Source organism: Lepisma saccharinum, chromosome 10 (assembly GCF_977018435.1).
Source record: "Lepisma saccharinum chromosome 10, izLepSacc3.1, whole genome shotgun sequence".
Taxonomy (NCBI): Eukaryota; Metazoa; Arthropoda; class Insecta; order Zygentoma; family Lepismatidae; genus Lepisma; species Lepisma saccharinum.
The window spans coordinates 85013986-85038669 of record NC_139238.1 but is presented as its reverse complement, the minus strand read 5'-3'; the positions used below and the strand labels follow the sequence as shown (position 1 = coordinate 85038669).

Genomic DNA, 24684 nt, shown 5'->3' with positions numbered 1-24684 from the left:
AATTCAACTACAGAGCATTCCCTGACATTCGCTACGAGACTCGGCAGCAAGCTGCCCGGCATCAGCGCTTGTCTTTCCCGGTGAACGGGTCAACGACAGTCGCTAGAGTCGGCTATTAAAATTACAGTTTTCATATTGTGTACTAAGCTTGACTACAGAAGGTGTTGAAAATGATGTAACTCTGCTGCAACACATTCCTGGCATCTCCGAAGGAAATTGGCATTTACACGTGCAAGTTTGTCTACTGTAATTTTCCCCATTTTTCTATCCACTTTTATTCAGAACTGACCCTGTTACTCTAAACTTTTTTACGAGGTTTAATACAAGCGACTGTCGCGGACCCGTTCACCGGGAAAGACAAGCGCTGATGCCGGGCCGTTTTCCGCCGAGTCTCGTAGCGAATGTCAGGGAATGCTCTATATAATTCCCGGTTTTCAAGGCGAACTTTCCAAAAATTTGTAGATGTTTTCTCTATTGCAACCTTACGTATTACCGCCTCTCACCACACACACACACATATACACGCAAATATATTAACAATATAAAGGGTATGTGTGATTCCAGTGTATCCAAAAATTATAATTCAATTCAATTAAACGGTGTATATACTATTTAAAATATTTAATTTAAGGTGCGGATTTTACATTTGCCATTTCACATACTCAGACTCGAAATACATACACAAACATAAGTCACAAATGTTAAGGCATATACTAATCTACGAAAAATTATTACTTGTTTAAGAATTTGAAACTCAAATTTACCTAATCAACTTCAAGATATCTTATCTTGTAATAATCTTCCATCTGTCAGATAGATTGTTCTACAAAAGCGAACGGATTGAGAGAATTCTGTTTTATTTTCCACGCAGCTTTCTTTTCTTTCCTCGATAAAAATAAAAACTAAACTGTGAAAACTTGCCTCAGAGCATTTATAAATATGTATAAATTCAATGGGATTTGGATTAATAAAAGTTGCAATTTTTCACGTCTACGCAGGAAAAATTCACGCAGAATACACGCAAAATTCCCGGAGCCCATAATTCACGCAGGTGTGTAGCCACCCTGGTATTGTGCCTTACACATCGTATCACTTGCCTCCCCGTTCATGATTAGTTCACACTCCAGCTCCGGAATTTGTGGAGCAAGGCCGGGCATGACGGAAGAGAAGGGGAGAAAGCAGGTGGGAGGAACAAAGCAGTGCCCGCTGCTTCAAACGGCTGGTAGCAGCAGTCGCGGTTTCCCCTCCATGCGCTCACTTCCTCCCTCACGCGTTCATTGGTCGAGACCTCTCGGGTCACTACTTGCGCAGACCTATTTCGCTTGCTCGAGACATGGCCGTGTCCTAATTGCGAACAATGCCTAAAATGTCCTAATTGCGAACACATGGAACTGAAAAGCCAGTTTTTAAAAACAAAGAAGGGTGGTGACTTTCATTAGTATGATGATGTCTTGAATACCCCCTTAGAGCCAAAAGAGATGTGGAACTGTTTTAACAGGAAACACCGGATAAATAATGCAGTGAAGGGGTGGAACCACAAAATCGACGGTGAACTAGGTAGACCACATCCAAGAGTGCAAGACCCCATAAAACCAGGAAGATGTACAGCGTAAGAATTTTTTTTTAGTTTCTAAATATTTTTGAACGAAATGATGACGAGATTGGTTATATTCCTTAATGTTTAAGAATATTGTCATAAAATTTGAAAATTGGATTTGAAATTTCGGTAAAGTTAATGATTCTATTAACAATTGACGAAGTTCCTTTCTGATAAGAATTGTGATTTTCCAAATTACTGGGGGAAAGTAGCTGTCACTTCCAAACACTGTTGCACAGACATGTAAATAACATAACTTTTGAAAGTTTACTTACATTGGAGTGTCGCTGAAAGCCGGATTCAAAGGTTGCCTCCTGCCTGAAAGAAATAAGAAAATAAGTATGTTACAAACGAATGTAAAACTACAGGAAAATGCTGTAGTTATGCTCCTAGTCATAACATTTATTTTAATTACGAGAGGCGTTCAAATACTGTGTGAGTAAATATTGTAGGTAACCGCGTGCACGGAGTTTCCGATGGTGGTGAACGTCACAAACTTGCCAATAACAGATGGTGGTGAAGGTCACAAACTTGCCAATAACAGAGAGCAAAGCGCCGAAATGTATGACTACACATTTCCTACTGTTTCATATGGCTGTACACTGTTACAATTAATAATCTATGGCCGCGAGTCACGACAGCTCACGCCGAAAGTAAAAAACACTAACCCTAGGTATAAACAGCTCTACACATTTTGTAATTCAATTTACCAAACAGTTGCATAAATGCTTCCAAAAATCTTACAGCATCTTTTTATAGCAGAAAAATACTTTTCACGGAAGTATTTCCTGTAGCATTCCGGTTAGCATTTACGATTGCGATGCGTAGAGTACAGAGAACTTTAGATAACATATACAGCACGAAAGGCATACGAGATGGGCCAGCGTTTACAAAATAAACAACTAATTTATTCTTCCACGCGTGTAGTGTATACGCTATAAGAGTGTATTTACGCAGCGCCATTGATTTGTACCTAATACCTTTTTGTAGCAAACCTTATTCCTTTCGGTTGAAGAGTTATCGTATTTTAAAAATGTGAAGTGATGCGTTGTTTACATCTCACTCGGCCGCCATTACCTCTGCACTCGTGACCTAGAGCTCGCTTCTGATTGGTACGAAAGATGGTACGGAAATAGGATCGATTCTTCTGATTGGTTATGCTACGGAAATATGACCGATTCTATCGTTGAGAAATGCCATGAAATATGGCAAGGCATCCAAAATGCCATAAGCTTTTTCACTTTACACGGTATAATTTTTGTCATGGCATACATGTTAAGGAAAATGTTTTCGCCAAAGCGGGCCTAACTCAGTCAAACTGGCGATTTAATTCGTAACCAATACTTTAGAGAGGAGAAAAACACAACGATAAGTGAAACTGGCACAAAGATACAAATTCATGGGGAAACATTTCGTAAATCTGCAACCTTCAAACTGGATACAAGTGTCGAACAAACGTCCATCCAAATCTGAGAGTACACGTCGTTAAGTTGTAAAGGAACCCTTTGCAGGATTCCCCTAATGGCATTTCGAAGTTTATGTTCCTGGAAAGTCAAAAGAAGGATCATTAGGGTTAATTGCAAGCGGGAAGGTTTCCGGATAATTATACCGTTTCATCGTATCCAGTGGAATCGTTTGGGATTCTTTTACAAAGCCGAAGAAATCCAATTGAAGCTTTCTCTTCCCCGTTTGTTAGCGCAACCATCCTTTGGCACCGTTAATTGGAAAGAAGACCGGGTATCGTCGGGGTAACTCGGGGTGTTACGTTAAACAATACCTATCCATTGCATAGATCACTTCTGTGGTTACCTTGTTAAATCTACTTCTGGCTAATTACACGCGTGAAACGACACGTGTTCTTGTGTGTGTGTTTTTGGCCATCGTACAGTCACGAGATACACTGAGTTATTTCTCTGAAGTTTTGAGTTTTTTTTTTTAACTTGCCGATTGATAGATTTATTTTACGTCGCTTCCCTGTGACTTTTGTCTAATCGCAAAATTTCTATTTGATTTTTGTTAGTTAGCGTCACGTTTCTGCCACTTTTGGCTAATCGCGACGATGAGGATGAGTGATGAAGGGAAGCTCAAAAAGAACACCCATGCTCAGGCCGACAATCGAAACTCGGGACCCTTGGCGTAGTTGCGCACGCTGCAATTTTTTTCAATTTTTAAGTCCACATTGTGGACATATAGGCTAATCGGAACTGGACATACAGTTTAAAGTGGGATCCGAGCACTGTGGCTCCACCAGGATCCAATCCGGAGCCCCCTGAACGCAAGGCGCCATTAGAGAAATGTACTCACCGGGACTGTGCCTCAGTTGAAGTGGAACCCGAGTCACTGTACAATGTGCCCCAACCGAGATCGAACCCAGGACGCCTTCACTCTGGGCAAGGACGTTCTTACTACACCTGCACAAGGGGCGGTGCTAGACATATAGAATGAAAAGCTGAAATTTTGTATCATGTGTTGCACAATGCTTCCTCATTAACCACCATAAAAGTTGAGTGTCGTTTGAATTAATTTTACTTACAAACATGTTTGCTGACTGCGTCACGACCTAAGTAAGCAGTGACACCACCTTATCAACGTTAGTGGTTCTTCCCGGAGCTTACACTGCAACCTTGAAGGATTCCTCCTCCTCGTCCGAGCTAATGGAGAAACGATGTAGCCAAGGAGAGGCGGAAATGTCTCTTTCCTCGGACGTCATGCTCGAGCATGTAGACTAGATCGGACCAGATATCGCGTGCGGTGCAACATGTTCTCTGCCGTCCCTCGCTGGCTTTAACTCCACTTTCTTCGATCCTGCACGGAAACCTGGAGGAACTTCTCACTTCCAGTTCCGCCGGGACAATATCAGTTCCGCCGGGACAATATCTCCCTTGGGATTTCAATGGTTATCCACAGAAGCGAGAGTTTTGCGATAAAGCCACAAGTCCTGTGGTGACTACAGTACTGCATGGGACCACGTTCGCTCGCTTATACTAGTTCGAGTATAATATCCGTCCCGGCAGTTTCAGCTCAGAATCATCTGTTTCATTTTCATGTATCACTGCATATTGGTAAAATAGACTGAACTACCTATATTTTAACATGGAGACAAACTATGGTTAGAACGTGTGCTATTGTGGGATCGACTGTATACCGCTCGCTTTGCCTGTTCGAGCGTTGTTCGCTCGAGCGAAAAAGCTCTCAATTCCGCACGCTATCTGGCGTCGTCCGTGCGAACTATTTGGCGCTCGAGCGAAATCCTCTCGCTGCAGCACTCTAGCGGTGATCCTTCCTGCAGATAGCTAAGTCAAAGTGTCAACCCTGGCCTGTATTCTGCAAACTACCGAGGATCTGGCGTCTGGACTCACAGTCAGTATAATACTCGGTGGAGCTCGTGTTGCGTCGTCCCTATATGTTTGTGATTGTCCCTTCATCCATTCCATCGTATCACCACTACACACAAAAAACTAAATGTATCATATCGATTGATGCACCAGAATGCATCGATTGATGCACTAAAGTGCTTTTTTATGGCTTCTTCAAAGAATCAGATTCACATTTGATGCATTTGGGTGCATTTTTGTATGTCGTGAAAGAAACACCAAAGTGCATAATTTGATTCAAGTGAGGATTTATTTCAGTCGAGATGCGCTTCAATGCATCAGTTGTTGTTCCTTGATGCACCTTCCTGCATCTTTTTGGATGTATCGTTCAAATTTGTATAACTAAAATATAAATTATATTTATACAATAAAGGAGAAAAGGTTTATTTAAAAAGCAGAGGAATCCTTCAACATTCGCAGAAAAGACGCCCAAGGTTTATTTTATTTATTAGGCGCGACAGCCCTCGAAGGGTCTTGCCCTATCTCCCGACTGCCAGTCTCCCTCCCACAATCCTATTATAGGTGTGGAGTTCTTCAACCGGTAATGGGGTGACGTGTGGTCAGCATGTGTTCTTTCTGAATTAGTGGTTGATGTATCAATGATTCACATTTGGAAGGTCGTGGGTTAAAATTCCGTGGCTCGCATTCTGAGATTATCCGTGGCCTCGTTCAGTCACTCCCGATGGATGGTGGGGTGATACATTTGATGAAAGCCGCTTACCACTTTCTAGGGCTTTCCTGCGTTCTGTCTTGAGTTTGAGTTGCTGTTTTAAGTCCACTTTATGCACAGTAAGGCTAATCGGGACTGGACCTACAGTTTAAAGTGGGATCCGAACCACTTGTGCCTCCACCGGGTATCGAACCCGGGACCCCTTGGTTACAAGGCAATGACGCTACCACTGCGCCATGGGGGAGGCCCTCCTGCGTTCTGTCATCTTCTGTCATAACGTCCAGATGAATGATGTTAATCAAATCGATCAGCATAGATTTTTGTAGACTTGTTTAAAACTTGGTAAACAGTGATATGTTTTTGCAAGTATTGACGCAGAATAGTTGGTAGTGTCAACTTGAAAAGTTTCAGCTCTTAATGTTTAACTAAATTTGCTTACTATTTTTGTCCTCAGAAACTCTAGACAAATACCGAGATAATCTTGTTACTTGGCTAGTGTAGGGCACTCTAAAAATAGCTTCGATTCTTGGCTCAAATTTCGCCTTCTTGTATGCTCAATTAATCAGTTGTCCACATTTATCGTTTTGATCTCTGTGATTGTGATCAACAAATTGGTTCATCCTCCCTGTCTTGGGGAGAGGTAACATTTTCTGAATTTAGGCTGGGTGTGAACAGCTAACGATTTACTCCACGCGACGCCATTGTATATAGAGCATGAAAGGCACATCGAGTTACACCATCTGTGGTGAGTGAACGGTGTTCAGAATTGAAACAACTAAAATATTCTTCCATACGTGTACTGTATACATTATAAAGCATGTATTTATGCAGTGCATTGTTTTGTACCTAATGTCGTTTTATATGAAACGTTATTCCTCTCGGTTGAATAGTTATCGACTTTTAAAAATGTGAAGTGATACATTGTTTACATCTCACTCGGCCGCCATTACATTTGCACACGTGACCTAGAGCTCGCTTCTGATTGGTTATGCTACGAAAAATGCTATTTAATAGGACCGATTCTATCCTTGAGAAATGACATGAAATATGCCATGGCATCTGAAATGCCATAAGATTTTCCACTTTCCACTCTAACATTTTGGTTATGGCATAAATATTAAGAAAAATGCTAAGGAAAATGCTTTCGTCTAAAACAGACCTTGCTTCACTTTTCTGCCACTTTTGGCTAATCGGGAAGTTGAGGATGAGTGACGGTATGATGAAATTCATGAAGAGACACTCACAAATGCTCACGCCGAGATTCGAATCCGGAACACCTTGAGAAGCAGGGTAATCAAAGAAGTTATGTAAGCGGTTTTTCTTCTTGCCCTCATGAGAAGCGTGTCCCTTGTAACGTCTGCTTTAGGGGTGTAAGGGGTGACCTTCCACGTAGTACACCCAAATGTCAACCTCACTTCCACGTTAGTACACCCTGGACTGAAGACTAACGAGGCTCTGGCGACTGGCCCCATGGCCAGTATAATTTTTTTTGTATTGTCCTGTTGTCCTTATGTGTGCTGAGTGCCCCTTTACAGCCTCAGCTTTTAACAGAAGTCAGAACATTTTAAGATTTTTAATTCTGCAACGTTAGAGTTGTTCTTTGTAATGATAAGGGGCTGGCCCCCGTATAATGTGACGGGAGCAAAATAGCCTAAGTGCTGACGCTCCCACAATTTTAAAATCAAATTTTAAAAAATCAAATTAAAGTAACGTCCGCTTTTACCTTAGGAATGGGAAATTTGTACTTACCTAAACTTTCGCTTTAAGTTCTCGTTAAGGAGATTAATTCTAGTGTGTGTGCACAGTAGCGCACGAATGGGGTACAGGGATACATTATACACCCCCTAAATTTGGGGGGTACAACAGTACCCCCTAAACGGCAGATCCAAGTTGTACCCCTTCTACCTCCCTCAAATAATTTGAAAGATACAACGTGCTGCTGTTGAAGAAACCTATTTTCTAATAACTCAACACAAAAAGTTTGTATTATTTACAAACATGATTTTCCTTTATAAAAGAATGTAAATCACTGGAAACCTATTGTACTCGTATTGATATTTGCTCTTGGTAACCTTTTAAATGAAATGAAAATTGTTTGAAATGAGTGTGAAACAATGGAAGCAGATTAAATTTACTTTCAGGAAATCGCGCTGCAAGCTATTGCTCCTTTGTGTGTCTGTGTGAGTGTGCGTGTCGGGGGGAGGGGGGATTACACTCTTCTAAGAATTAGTCGATTGAATGATAAGGTATAAATCTGCTTACGTCTGCATTTTCAAATGGAATTTTCCCAAATTAAATACTTCACAATTGTCACCAAAAGAAATTGTAGGAATCCATCACTACAAGCAGAATTTATTTTTATATTTTCCCCATTTTATGCTTGCGTAAATTTATTGAAAATGACAATTTTATCAGAGTACAAGAAAATAAATCAGCTGAATAGACTAGATGAATGGAACTATTCATGTATATGGTGGCTTTCCAGTTGTTGTACCAAGGGTTCTGTGATGCTTAGACATGATTGTTGCAGATTTATCAGCATGGAAGCAATGGATTCGAGGTTCATTTATTGAAAGAAAAGGAAAGTTTGAAAGTGTTGCAACTTCTAGATGATTTCTCTGATCAGTTCAGGTTAGATTCATATCACTGAACACGATTTCACATTCAACTGTTGATATTGGTAAAATTTTGATTTGATACGCAAGGTTTTTGAATGAGGTAACAATATGTTTTGGACTTTCTTTGTGCATGTGAGAAATTTTAACTAGTGGCCTGCTTTCGCTTACATTAAAGTTCATCTTTTCACATAAGCGAGGAAAATATACGATATTTATCTGAAGGTCATGTATCTGCATTTTATACGAATATACCTGGAAATGAACCTAAGTCTTGAAAATGGCTATTCACATTGTGTACCGAAGATTGAAAGAAAATGCTAAAATGTCATGTAAATGTAAAAATCATTCTTCTAACTTCAGAACTACAGTCATTATACACGGTGAATCAATTGTTTTCAATGTTTCAAGAATTTTAGTCATGTAAAGTTCTTATTTTGCTCTAAGAACCGAAGGGTTTCGGTTTTGAATACATGATGATAGTAATTTCAGTATTTGTGCTTGTGCCAACTCCATTATAAATAACCACTTTGTCAAATGTTTTACCAATCCATCGAATTTGGATATCTTGTGAGTCGATCGGGAACTATTTCGAGTTTCAACTGTTTTTTTTTTGTTTTTTTTTTTTTAACATAACAAAATATTACAGGTCTCACAACAGGCGCTCGAACAGTATCAGTGGACGAAACGACCCAAGGTACAACAGCTGCTCAAAATGAAATAGAACTCTTACAAAATTAAGAAAATTGTAATATTCACCGGGTATTTGGACCTGTCCCTTCAAAGTATTCCGACAAGTACGGTGACAAGTGTCGTGTGAGGCGATAACTAGAAGACTAAAAAAGTGTAAACTAAAAATTGGCTCGAAAGAAAATCTGGTAATCAATGCATACTGAAAAAGCTTTTTAACGAACTCTGGTATGCATATTCATACACGAGATTCGAGGCATTCATTCATTAAAAAGATATTTTTTCAACTAAATATATCGAACATTCAATGCATTTGTTACAATAAGGATTTCATTATCGGCTAATCATATTTGCCACGTATAAATCTAATCGCTTAGCATAAATTAAATACCTAACGAACTGAAGCGAAGGAAACAAGCCAACACTCGGAAAACACACACAAAAAACTTTCCGTCGGCAAACTCCCAGATTATCTTCACTAGGCCAAACTTCGCTCTGATCGGCTCTTCCACAGAATCCAGTCAAAAAAAAGGTAAAGCGCTCTCCTGTGCTTAGCACCACGCCATGAAGGCGTATAGGGGGTGTCAGGGTAACGCCCCACACTTTCTTGATACGGTCGTGAGTGGGGGTGATGTGACCAGCATCGCGCCCCTGACCGCCCCAGGGTTTCCCCCAGGTACCCATGTTATTCGACGCTGGGTGGGCGCCGGGGCCGCTTCCAACGTTAGAAAAGTTCCCGGATTTGAGCCGGCCAAGGTAGTCAGACGCGTTACCGACTGAGCCACCGCGACCACATCCAGTCGAGGAAAGCCAGTTGCAATTAGAACATGACTTGTTCCTCAAAACCAGCTAGGCAGCCATCACTTCCGGTCAGTTCAGCGCCAACTAACTGGAAATACAGTTCCGTGTGATTCGGCCTTTATTCGCTAACGAAGCAGCAATAGGGGTTGAATTCGGCAGAAAGCGAACGGGTAGGCGAGGTTATACATTCAGTGAAAACAACACAATACGTTATCGGATTAGCAAAATTAAAGAAACGATCAAGCGCATTGTTGGCACTGAATATAAAAGGAAAAACGTTGCCCGGTAATTTAGAGCTGCGTACACAAGTTTTCGGGATAGACGTGTAAAAACACAGAACAAAAAAAAGTTCCAAATAAATGGAAAACGCCAAGGATCTTGTGTCGCAACTTTTCAGTGTGTCTCGGTCAACTGGAGATTCTTAGTCGTGAAGCTAGAAGTAGTTCTTATCACCCCATTCAACGGAAGCTTCTATCAACACTTTGCTTTAAGGTAATGAAAAATATAAATAGGGCGGAAACTTGCTTAGCAAAATTTTTACGTGACGATGACTACTCATATGGTGGTGTGTGTCAGATACAAACAAAACCATTCTTCAGTCTCTGGACATTCCAACGATGAAGAGGCAGTCCATGGAGTACCGTCACAAAAGTTCTCCCACTCCAAAAAAATTCAAGGTCTGTGCATCTGCGGGAAAAGTCATGCTGACTGTGTTTTTCGATGTGAATGGTGTTGTCCACACCGAGTTTCTTCCCAAGGGTACCACCGTGAACTCAGAGCGGTACATCGAAACCATAAAGAAGCTAAAGGCTCGACTGAGACGCGTCAGGCCTGACAATTCAGCTCTCTTCTTCTCCATGACAACGCTAGACCCCACACCAGCAAGTTGACCACCGACGCAATATTGAAGCTTGGATATAGTGTCCTCCCACACCCCCCATACAGCCCTGATCTTGCACCCTGTGACTTCTACATATTTCCTAAAGTGAAGGAACACCTTAAGGGAAACCACGACTCATCAGATGAGGACGTCCAGCGTGCTGTGCGATCGTAGTGTCACTCCAAAGGCAAGGATTTCTACCGTGACACCATGGAAGGACTGGTGCGCCGTTGAAGGAAGTGCGTGGAAGTGGATGGTAACTATGTGGAGAAGTGATGTTCCAGAACTGAAGCCAAGATGTCAATGTACACATTGTCTTTTATTTGATTAAATTCTCCTCACTATAACCAGAGATATTAATCAAAAGACAAAACTTTTCAGCCCACCCTCGTATTTTTGTAACGTGCCCGGGCAAGCAGTGTCTGTCGGACACTGCATTGTTTTAAATGGATCTTGCCCTTTTAATGCGAGATTTATATGTTTCATCGCTGTGGAAACAAGCGAGAAACATGATATTTAACCTAATCATCATTGTTCTGTCCATAATTCTTGTATTCATCATACTCATCATCGTAATTGCATGTTGTTGTAATTTTTGCAGAATAGTATATGAAACATGTTAGGCCGGAAGGTAATGTGAGGAAAATGTTTCATTTGCTCATATATTTTCCATTTTTCTATTTTAGCGTTGATAATATTTTTATGTGATGTCTTATTAAATACCTTATTTTTTATTAAACATTTGTTAATACATATTCAAGTAGACTTCTTTACATATAAATTGTACACTGTGTCCGACAGACACTGCTTGCCCGATTACGTAAGTGAAATGGAAAATATTTTTTACGTCTAACCTTCTTTACCAAACAAAGTCAAATATTGTGAAATGAGAAAAGAAGACAGAAACAAACAAAGTCAAAAAATAGATCACGTTCGCAGGAAGTATCGTTTGGAGTATGTGACAAAAAATATAAGCAACAGTGTCCGATAGACACTGGTTGCCCGGTTAAGGGTTAAGCGTACACTAATATAAACACAATAATAACATTACTAATATAAACACAATAATAACATTATATGTGTTGGCCGCGGTGGCTCAATCGGTAACGCGTCTGACTACCATGCTAAAGGTCCCGGGTTCGATCCCAGGCCGGTTCAAATCCGGGAACTTTTCTAACGGTGGAAGCGGTCCCGGCGCCCACCCATGGGTACCTGGGGGAAATCCTGGGGGGTAAAGGGCGTGATGAGGGCCGTGATGCTGATCACATCTCCCTCACTCACGACCGGATCAAGAAAGTGTGGGGCGTTACCCCCACACCCCCTATACGCCTTCATGGCGTGGTGCTATGCACAAGGGAGCACTTTACCTTTTTTTATAATAACATTCAAATATATTTTCAAATTCTTAAAACTATGAATAAAAATAAAGTAAAAATTTGGCAAAAGCCCTGATTTTTAGTAATTCTTTATAGTCATTGATTATTTTCAATAGGTGCCAGACCGTTCAATCCTACTTTTTTATTTTCAAGTCAGTAGTAGGTACATTAGATAACGTCAATCGCTATTTAATATTCGCAATTCATTTGCACGGGTGTTAACTAATTTGCACGGGTTTTAATTAATTCGCATGTACTTAGAATTCATTAGCAAGTATTTAGAATACTTTACATTTATGTATTTGCATGTTTATAACTTTTTATGAATATATAATTATTTATTTTATGAAAAATATGTATATAAAAGGTAATTAGAGGTACTAAACGCTATGCATATGGTTTTATATTCATTACTGCAAAGTATGTAATGTATAAATCGATAATAATTAATGTTTATAATATTGAAAATAAGTTTTTATGGTTTATGAACCGCTATGGACGGTGGTAATGGTACGATTGGGGACGGTCCCGGTACTCGAACCCGCGATATGTAATATTATTAATTAGTACTATGTAATAATTGCATTATATTATGAAACACGGTGGTGCAACACGCTAGACAGAATACTGTCTCCGAATCTCGACTCCGCTCTGATGCCAGACAGACAAGGGGAACTCCGCTCAGGTAGAGGAGAAAGGAATTTTGGGGGAAGTGCGTTCAAGGTCAAATGACGTCACAACGTCAGAACAAAGGAAGAACCTGATTGTCCAATCAGAGAACGCGTCGGTAGATTTTCAGAACCGGTTTTTCCAAGGTTAACCAGTACGCAATAACAGGGGAAAGCTATGCAATACTGTAGGGCAGGGGAGGGATTGAGCCAGACAACAAAGGATGTCTAGAATGCGCAGCAAGGGTCAAATCTCTGAAGCTATGCGGTTTCCGCCGCCAATTAATATTCCGCTCAGGTTTGCCTTCAAGGCACAGGACGCTCTAGCGCAGGGTTTTTTTATCTGTACTATTAAGAAGGGAGACCTATTAGGGACGGGGCCTACAGTTTTCACCATTTGCTTTTATCACGGGGTAACGAACCTAGGACCCTTTGATTATTGATTTAGGTAGTAAATGTATGTTACTGTGTGCTATTTAACTTAATTTTGAGTTTATTTTTTACCAAACTTTGACTTTATGTCAAATCTTTTACAAGTTTTTATGTATTTTTACCAAAATAACACTATTTATACTATTCAGGCAACATTTTTTATTAAATTCTGGACTCGCAAAGATATTTTTACAACTTTTTAACTTATTATTTTACAATTTTATGTTAATTTTTTTTACCAAAATAACACTATTTGTACTATTCAGGCAACATTTTTATTAAATTTTGCACTCACAAAGACATTTTTTTCAACTTTTAACTTATTATTTTACAACTTTAAGTTAATTTTTTACCAAAATAACACTATTTGTACTATTCAAGCAACATTTTTTATTAAATTTTGGACTCACAAAGACATTTTTTTCTACGTTTAACTTATTATTTTACAACTTTATGTTAATTTTTTACCAAAATAACACTATTTGTACTATTCAGGCAACATTTTTTATTAAATTTTGGACTCACAAAGACATTTTTTCAACTTTTAACTTATTATTTTACAACTTTATGTTAATTTTTACCAAAATAACACTATTTGTACTATTCAGGCAACATTTTTTATTAAATTTTGTATTTACAAAGAGATTTTTTCAACTTTTAATTTATTATTTACAAGTTTATGCCTATTTTTTTACTCAAATAACACAATTCAATCTGTTCAGGAAAGACTTTTAGTTACATTTCCGACACACAAAGTGTGTGTTCTCAACTTCTATCTGTTTATTTCACAAGTTTAGGCTTATTATTACCAAAATAACACAATTCAATCTGTTCAGGAAAGACTTTTAGTCGCATTTTCGACACACAGAGTGTGTGTTCTCAACTTCTATCTGTTTATTTCACAAGTTTATACCTATTTTTAACCTAAATAACACTATTTACACTATTCAGGAAAGACTTTTAGTTACATTTTCGGCACACGAAGTGTGTGTTCTCAACTTTTATTTGTTTATTTCTCAAGTTTAGCCTAATATTTACTCAAATAGCACGATTTGAACGTGTCTTTTATTACATTTTGGACACACACACACACACACACACACACACACACACAGAGAGAGAGAGAGAGAGAGAGAGAGAGAGAGAGAGAGATTTTTTCCAAGTTTACAGGATTATTCTCTAGTTTACTCAAATAACACAATTTAGATGTGTTTTGAATTATATTTTGGATGCAAAAGTATGTTTTGACAAGTTCTACCCTTTTATTTTACAAGTTTAGGCTTATTATTACTCAAATAACACAATTTAATCCAGTCAGGAAGGATTTGTTATTATATTTTGGATGCACAAAGAGAGGTTTTCAACTTTTTTTATTGATTTTTGCAGGGTATGTATTAATTTTTATTTATTTTGTTTTGCATCATATATACATTTACAAATTTTTAACTTAGAGTTTAGTATTTATTTAATTTTTCAAAAACACTAAAAAAAAGTACTTTTAGCTAAAATGTAAGCCACAGAATATATTATTATTATTATTATTATTATTATTATTAGGGTTTACTGATTTCCACTATGCTATTTTTTGGTTCTGTATTTCTATATGTATTTATTTAGGGCAGGTTACGCCTGCCACGTAGGAAAGTTTGTTTATTTTAGAGTTTGCTGAGTATTTTGTTACTGCTATACTAGGTAAAAGTTTTCTAAATATACCAGATAGAGCTCTCTATACTTTTGTTTTTGCTATTTTGGAGATGATGCGATCAGCACCACTCTCCATCTGCTTTTTATTTTATGTACCCAATATTATTTTGAGGCTTAGTGAATTCTAGAGCCTATTTATGCAGGAGAGAGGAGAGAGGACTTGAAAATTTTGATCTCAGACAACCCACAACTATTTGTCAGAGTATTTTAAAGGATATTTTATACTTATTATGTGCCACTAGAATATCAAAGCTTGCTTAATTTTTATGTCTGTAACGCATTTATTGTATTTCTAGCTAAGGCTTACTGGATAAAGTACACGAAATGTTTAACATTTCAACTATTTGCTTTTATACGAGGGCAATTTTTTAGTGTAACGAAAATTATGATGTGTCTATGAGGTCTGAAACCCCTTTACCGAGGGTCCATATTTGGACGCTTACTAATATTGTTTTTTCCCCTTACATATAACAATTTAACAATATAATTACAATACGAAGTTAACAGACGGCTTAGGGGCCTAGGTCCACTTTCCAAACTTTTTTACTATTCTAGAAGAATTATTTAGCTTTATAGCCTTTTTCAAGGTATTTTTGAAGTATTACTGGCTTCTTTGGGTGCATCAACACTTGGGTTATTTCCATTTGGTTTATTATACGAGGTTTATTTTTTACTCTAAGATCAATATATGTCTCCGAGGACTAAAATACATTTATTGAAGCTAAAAGCTTAGGCTGTAACTAGGGACTTAGCATGTATATCGACAATTTATAGGACAACACGAACCTTACAAAGGATTATAGGTGATGTACGACCACACGCCAGAGCTTTGTTAATCTGCAAGAAGCAGTTGCAACTAATGCTATGAGGATATAATGTTAATTTTTCATTGTTTCACAAGGAGGCTATTTTTTACACAACCAATATTTGCTTTTTCAAGTAACTACATGTACCAGAAGCACACATGCCAACACTAACTAGATTTTGATTTATACTATCTCAGGTGCTAAATGTATCAAGAACACTGATTGTATATATTTTTGAGAATCCAACTATATCAGGATTTTTCTATGTAAGTATATTTTTATTGACTGGCTTATTTAACAGATCAAACAGAAAGACGGCAAAATTCACTAAATGTAGGTGATTGCATGAAAATAACTAGATCAAGGGGTGACCAACAGTGAGCTGAATGTATATATAGAGGGTTGCGCTCTATTATTCTCACCTTCGCTGGATTGGCGAAGGAACGCACTTGTGGGCGGTAGAACCTGAACGGGCTCCACCATGGCATCGGAGACTCGAAGCAGATGTTTTGGAGGATGAACCCAAGTAGGGTCATAGGCGCTACGACCAATTTGGTCATTGCTTTTTATATGAGGAACCAATTTGGTCCACTCCCAAAATTAACTTAGATTGCTTATAACTTATGAAATTTGAAGTCTGCACAAGATCCGATGACAAAATTTAAAAATTGTAATCGCCCAGACAGGGACTCGAACCCTGGACAGATAGGTTAAAAGCCTAGCGCTATACAAACTAAGCTACCTGCATTTTTAAAAAGTTAGTTATGTTAAGAAATATATTGAAACACCTGAGAACACTCTTGGTCTGGTTCGACAGAGAAGGAGACAACATTTCCAAATTTTTACAGACTGGGTGTATTTTTCCACTATAGAGGCCTTCACTATATGTAATTCGAAACGCTAAAGTTCAGCTAGCTTCCAAAATTGAGGTAAAAATTGTGTTTGGCGAGATTAACAAGTTACAATTATATCCAGTTACGGACAAGTAAAGCTAAAAGTCTAAGATTTGCTGTACTAGCCAAGTTTTAGTAACATTTTCTTCACTTTAGTACAAATATCAAAGAAATAGGTATATTTTATTTATAATTTGACAAAATGTACTAGTATTTAATTCACAAAGTTAGGTAAAAAACAGTATTTTTTTAAATATTGTTACTGCCTTCAAATTTTATGTTATTTAGCCACTAACAACTGGTTTACACTGCTTGGCATTCTTTAAATAGGAAAAGAAGAAATTATTTGTTTAGTATTTTTACTACTTTATATTTATTTAAGAAAACAATTCTACACTTACTAATTTATATATCAAAGTTATGTTATTTAGAGTACGTAAAGGCGTATAAAGTTAATATTTGTACTTATCAGTTCAACTAACAATTATATTTTACACACAAAAGATACAGTTAAATTACTTGAATCAGAAAATAATATTTTACAGTAATTGATTCATTCAGCACTAGTCAGTACTTTTATGCATCAGAAAGTTTTCTTAATTTTCTATTACGCATGCTATTTTGGGCTATTCTTAAAATGTATTTCTAGGGCAAACTGGTTTAATTTTCTGCTTATAATGCAAAGTTGACAGTTTTCGCACAATGCATTGTACATTTGTTATATTCTCTACGTACAATCCAAATATTATGCTTATTTAATGTATAACTAACTAACTCTCTATCCTTCTTAAACCCGAAGTTTCATGGCTGCAGCAACACATGCCTTTCATCTGTCCCTGTCCTGAGCAAGATCTATATACTCCTTTCCTTCCCCACCAATTTCCTTTAGGTCCATCTCTACATTATCCCTCCATCTTTGTTTTGGTCTTCCTATTGATCTTTTACCATCAGGTTTCCCAACAAGAATCCTGTATACTCTTCTTTCCTCTCCCATTCGTACCACATGATCTACACACCTAAGTCTTCTTGATTTAATCATTCTAATAATATCTGGACATGAATACAAATTATGTACTTCTAATTTATGTAACCTTCTCCACTCATTTGTCTCCTCATCTGTTTTAGGCCCAAATATTTTCCTAAGGATCTTATTTTCAAATAGTCTCAATTTATGTTCCTTTTTTCAATCTAAGGGACCAGGTTTATTTACTGTATTTAACTTTTATTTTTTTGTAATTAACAAAAATTAAAAGCTTATACTGTAGTTATTATATCATTTTCTATCAGCTTATTTTGAAATTAATATTATTAGTTATAGTCTTTGATTTATAACTATATTGCTTTTTTATCAATTTATCTAAGAGTACACGCAGACAAACACATGTGTACACACGTTTATGTAAATAGATATGCCTTTTTTCAATATTTTAGTATGAAGATTGCACTTTAGCTATTTAAGCAAGGGTAGGAAAGGTAGGATTTCTGAGAATTTGTTGCAGGATTTTGTTGTCCAAGTATAGATGAGAACTGAGCTGGGAGACTGTTTTGAACATTTTCATGAGAGTTTGCATGTGAACTGTATGCAAATTGAGCACTATTGACTGTGCATGCTTCTAAGTTTTGCTGTTATTTCACATCAACTTTGTGAGACTGTAGACAGTTTTCCTATTTCAAGTAGTTTTTATTGATTGTATTTGTATATGTTTTGGGGACTTGGCAGTTTTATGTTATGAGGCAGTTTGTTGTAGAATATTTTTACCGGATTGTTTTGAGATATTGAGTGTCTGCTGTTTTACTTGTAATTATTTTCCTTCTTGTGTTGTGTATTTGACTATATTTTGTCCAAGTTCGTAGTATTTAGAATAATTGTTATTGACTTGTAGATGTAGGGAGTAATAATCCTTTGCAAGATGCTCTATACTTTAGTCTGAACATTATTCTTAGTGTTCACTTTTGAAGCCTTAGTATTCTGGTAGTATTATTAATGTAGAGGTAAATTAGGCTGAAATGTAGGCATTTTTCTGATACATTATACTCACTTAGTTGTTTCAGCAGGTAGAAGTTGCATGATGGTTTACTGCTGATGATGTTAATTTGCTCTTCTTATGTACTACGTATGATGTAGCTTACTTGAGTAATTGGAATTTTCTACTGAAAAAAGGATTGCTTGTCTATTTTATTCCTATGTTGTTGAGTTTGTCCATAAGCAAGCCATGTTTTTTACTCTATCCTATGCCTTGGAAGAATCTAGATATATTGTGTTGGCAGTTTTATGTTTCTCTAAGGTTTCAGCTATGTAGTTTTTTAAACTGTGCTATGGGTGTGACTATTGATTTCTCTTTCTGGATGCCATGTTGGTTTCTGTGTATTCCTCTTGCTGGTTGAATTTGACTTAGGTTGTTTGCTTTTTTCTTAGATCTTTATATGTTTATTTGTTCAGTATTTTTTATTTTTTTAATATTCTTTTACATAAAAAAATCAAAGTACATTGTTAAAGTCAAAGTGTGTTAAAATTCAATTTTTCAAAGTTAAAATTTTAAAAATACAATTTTCTAAAATAAAAAGTTATAATAGTATATTTTTGTTAGTAGAAGTTTTTATACTAGGGCAAATTATTTTGTTGTTAATGTAAAATTTGTTAGTTAATGTAAAATTAAAGTAATTAAACATCAATTTTTCAAAGTTAAAGTTTTGAAAATACAATTTTCTAAAATTAAAAGTTATAATAGTACATTTTTGTTAGTAGAAGTTTTTTTACTAGAGTAAATTATTTTGCTGTTAAAGTAAAATATGTTAGTTAATGTAAAATTAAAATAATTAAAATTCAAAAAAATAAAAAATACTGAACAAATAAACATATAAAGATCTAAGAAAAAAGCAAACAACCTAAGTCAAATTCAACCAGCAAGAGGAATACACAGAAACCAACATGGCATCCAGAAAGAGAAATCAATAGTCACACCCATAGCACAGTTTAAAAAACTACATAGCTGAAACCTTAGAGAAACATAAAACTGCCAACACAATATATCTAGATTCTTCCAAGGCATAGGATAGAGTAAAAAACATGGCTTGCTTATGGACAAACTCAACAACATAGGAATAAAATAGACAAGCAATCCTTTTTTCAGTAGAAAATTCCAATTACTCAAGTAAGCTACATCATACGTAGTACATAAGAAGAGCAAATTAACATCATCAGCAGTAAACCATCATGCAACTTCTACCTGCTGAAACAACTAAGTGAGTATAATGTATCAGAAAAATGCCTACATTTCAGCCTAATTTACCTCTACATTAATAATACTACCAGAATACTAAGGCTTCAAAAGTGAACACTAAGAATAATGTTCAGACTAAAGTATAGAGCATCTTGCAAAGGATTATTACTCCCTACATCTACAAGTCAATAACAATTATTCTAAATACTACGAACTTGGACAAAATATAGTCAAATACACAACACAAGAAGGAAAATAATTACAAGTAAAACAGCAGACACTCAATATCTCAAAACAATCCGGTAAAAATATTCTACAACAAACTGCCTCATAACATAAAACTGCCAAGTCCCCAAAACATATACAAATACAATCAATAAAAACTACTTGAAATAGGAAAACTGTCTACAGTCTCACAAAGTTGATGTGAAATAACAGCAAAACTTAGAAGCATGCACAGTCAATAGTGCTCAATTTGCATACAGTTCACATGCAAACTCTCATGAAAATGTTCAAAACAGTCTCCCAGCTCAGTTCTCATCTATACTTGGACAACAAAATCCTGCAACAAATTCTCAGAAATCCTACCTTTCCTACCCTTGCTTAAATAGCTAAAGTGCAATCTTCATACTAAAATATTGAAAAAAATCATATCTATTTACATAAACGTGTGTACACATGTGTTTGTCTGCGTGTACTCTTAGATAAATTGATAAAAAAGCAATATAGTTATAAATCAAAGACTATAACTAATAATATTAATTTCAAAATAAGCTGATAGAAAATGATATAATAACTACAGTATAAGCTTTTAATTTTTGTTAATTACAAAAAAAATAAAAGTTAAATACAGTAAATAAACCTGGTCCCTTAGATTGAAAAAAGGAACATAAATTGAGACTATTTGAAAATAAGATCCTTAGGAAAATATTTGGGCCTAAAACAGATGAGGAGACAAATGAGTGGAGAAGGTTACATAAATTAGAAGTACATAATTTGTATTCATGTCCAGATATTATTAGAATGATTAAATCAAGAAGACTTAGGTGTGTAGATCATGTGGTACGAATGGGAGAGGAAAGAAGAGTATACAGGATTCTTGTTGGGAAACCTGATGGTAAAAGATCAATAGGAAGACCAAAACAAAGATGGAGGGATAATGTAGAGATGGACCTAAAGGAAATTGGTGGGGAAGGAAAGGAGTATATAGATCTTGCTCAGGACAGGGACAGATGAAAGGCATGTGTTGCTGCAGCCATGAAACTTCGGGTTTAAGAAGGATAGAGAGTTAGTTAGTTATACATTAAATAAGCATAATATTTGGATTGTACGTAGAGAATATAACAAATGTACAATGCATTGTGCGAAAACTGTCAACTTTGCATTATAAGCAGAAAATTAAACCAGTTTGCCCTAGAAATACATTTTAAGAATAGCCCAAAATAGCATGCGTAATAGAAAATTAAGAAAACTTTCTGATGCATAAAAGTACTGACTAGTGCTGAATGAATCAATTACTGTAAAATATTATTTTCTGATTCAAGTAATTTAACTGTATCTTTTGTGTGTAAAATATAATTGTTAGTTGAACTGATAAGTACAAATATTAACTTTATACGCCTTTACGTACTCTAAATAACATAACTTTGATATATAAATTAGTAAGTGTAGAATTGTTTTCTTAAATAAATATAAAGTAGTAAAAATACTAAACAAATAATTTCTTCTTTTCCTATTTAAAGAATGCCAAGCAGTGTAAACCAGTTGTTAGTGGCTAAATAACATAAAATTTGAAGGCAGTAACAATATTTAAAAAAATACTGTTTTTTACCTAACTTTGTGAATTAAATACTAGTACATTTTGTCAAATTATAAATAAAATATACCTATTTCTTTGATATTTGTACTAAAGTGAAGAAAATGTTACTAAAACTTGGCTAGTACAGCAAATCTTAGACTTTTAGCTTTACTTGTCCGTAACTGGATATAATTGTAACTTGTTAATCTCGCCAAACACAATTTTTACCTCAATTTTGGAAGCTAGCTGAACTTTAGCGTTTCGAATTACATATAGTGAAGGCCTCTATAGTGGAAAAATACACCCAGTCTGTAAAAATTTGGAAATGTTGTCTCCTTCTCTGTCGAACCAGACCAAGAGTGTTCTCAGGTGTTTCAATATATTTCTTAACATAACTAACTTTTTAAAAATGCAGGTAGCTTAGTTTGTATAGCGCTAGGCTTTTAACCTATCTGTCCAGGGTTCGAGTCCCTGTCTGGGCGATTACAATTTTTAAATTTTGTCATCGGATCTTGTGCAGACTTCAAATTTCATAAGTTATAAGCAATCTAAGTTAATTTTGGGAGTGGACCAAATTGGTTCCTCATATAAAAAGCAATGACCAAATTGGTCGTAGCGCCTATGACCCTACTTGGGTTCATCCTCCAAAACATCTGCTTCGAGTCTCCGATGCCATGGTGGAGCCCGTTCAGGTTCTACCGCCCACAAGTGCGTTCCTTCGCCAATCCAGCGAAGGTGAGAATAATAGAGCGCAACCCTCTATATATACATTCAGCTCACTGTTGGTCACCCCTTGATCTAGTTATTTTCATGCAATCACCTACATTTAGTGAATTTTGCCGTCTTTCTGTTTGATCTGTTAAATAAGCCAGTCAATAAAAATATACTTACATAGAAAAATCCTGATATAGTTGGATTCTCAAAAATATATACAATCAGTGTTCTTGATACATTTAGCACCTGAGATAGTATAAATCAAAATCTAGTTAGTGTTGGCATGTGTGCTTCTGGTACATGTAGTTACTTGAAAAAGCAAATATTGGTTGTGTAAAAAATAGCCTCCTTGTGAAACAATGAAAAATTAACATTATATCCTCATAGCATTAGTTGCAACTGCTTCTTGCAGATTAACAAAGCTCTGGCGTGTGGTCGTACATCACCTATAATCCTTTGTAAGGTTCGTGTTGTCCTATAAATTGTCGATATACATGCTAAGTCCCTAGTTACAGCCTAAGCTTTTAGCTTCAATAAATGTATTTTAGTCCTCGGAGACATATATTGATCTTAGAGTAAAAAATAAACCTCGTATAATAAACCAAATGGAAATAACCCAAGTGTTGATGCACCCAAAGAAGCCAGTAATACTTCAAAAATACCTTGAAAAAGGCTATAAAGCTAAATAATTCTTCTAGAATAGTAAAAAAGTTTGGAAAGTGGACCTAGGCCCCTAAGCCGTCTGTTAACTTCGTATTGTAATTATATTGTTAAATTGTTATATGTAAGGGGAAAAAACAATATTAGTAAGCGTCCAAATATGGACCCTCGGTAAAGGGGTTTCAGACCTCATAGACACATCATAATTTTCGTTACACTAAAAAATTGCCCTCGTATAAAAGCAAATAGTTGAAATGTTAAACATTTCGTGTACTTTATCCAGTAAGCCTTAGCTAGAAATACAATAAATGCGTTACAGACATAAAAATTAAGCAAGCTTTGATATTCTAGTGGCACATAATAAGTATAAAATATCCTTTAAAATACTCTGACAAATAGTTGTGGGTTGTCTGAGATCAAAATTTTCAAGTCCTCTCTCCTCTCTCCTGCATAAATAGGCTCTAGAATTCACTAAGCCTCAAAATAATATTGGGTACATAAAATAAAAAGCAGATGGAGAGTGGTGCTGATCGCATCATCTCCAAAATAGCAAAAACAAAAGTATAGAGAGCTCTATCTGGTATATTTAGAAAACTTTTACCTAGTATAGCAGTAACAAAATACTCAGCAAACTCTAAAATAAACAAACTTTCCTACGTGGCAGGCGTAACCTGCCCTAAATAAATACATATAGAAATACAGAACCAAAAAATAGCATAGTGGAAATCAGTAAACCCTAATAATAATAATAATAATAATAATAATAATATATTCTGTGGCTTACATTTTAGCTAAAAGTACTTTTTTTTAGTGTTTTTGAAAAATTAAATAAATACTAAACTCTAAGTTAAAAATTTGTAAATGTATATATGATGCAAAACAAAATAAATAAAAATTAATACATACCCTGCAAAAATCAATAAAAAAAGTTGAAAACCTCTCTTTGTGCATCCAAAATATAATAACAAATCCTTCCTGACTGGATTAAATTGTGTTATTTGAGTAATAATAAGCCTAAACTTGTAAAATAAAAGGGTAGAACTTGTCAAAACATACTTTTGCATCCAAAATATAATTCAAAACACATCTAAATTGTGTTATTTGAGTAAACTAGAGAATAATCCTGTAAACTTGGAAAAAATCTCTCTCTCTCTCTCTCTCTCTCTCTCTCTCTCTCTCTGTGTGTGTGTGTGTGTGTGTGTGTGTGTGTGTGTGTGTGTGTGTCCAAAATGTAATAAAAGACACGTTCAAATCGTGCTATTTGAGTAAATATTAGGCTAAACTTGAGAAATAAACAAATAAAAGTTGAGAACACACACTTCGTGTGCCGAAAATGTAACTAAAAGTCTTTCCTGAATAGTGTAAATAGTGTTATTTAGGTTAAAAATAGGTATAAACTTGTGAAATAAACAGATAGAAGTTGAGAACACACACTCTGTGTGTCGAAAATGCGACTAAAAGTCTTTCCTGAACAGATTGAATTGTGTTATTTTGGTAATAATAAGCCTAAACTTGTGAAATAAACAGATAGAAGTTGAGAACACACACTTTGTGTGTCGGAAATGTAACTAAAAGTCTTTCCTGAACAGATTGAATTGTGTTATTTGAGTAAAAAAATAGGCATAAACTTGTAAATAATAAATTAAAAGTTGAAAAAATCTCTTTGTAAATACAAAATTTAATAAAAAATGTTGCCTGAATAGTACAAATAGTGTTATTTTGGTAAAAATTAACATAAAGTTGTAAAATAATAAGTTAAAAGTTGAAAAAATGTCTTTGTGAGTC

General features: G+C 35.9%; 1 protein-coding gene across 2 annotated transcripts in view; it reads right to left on the bottom strand.

Annotated features, from left to right (window-relative positions):
• The window catches only part of LOC145994408 (uncharacterized), a 301805-nt gene that overhangs the window by 135443 nt on the left and 141678 nt on the right, over positions 1-24684 (bottom strand). For both annotated transcript variants that reach the window (XM_083130533.1, XM_083130532.1), the window contains one exon: positions 1873-1915. The gene's annotated coding sequence lies outside the window, so the exon portion shown is untranslated. The remainder of the gene's footprint in view (positions 1-1872; positions 1916-24684) is intronic.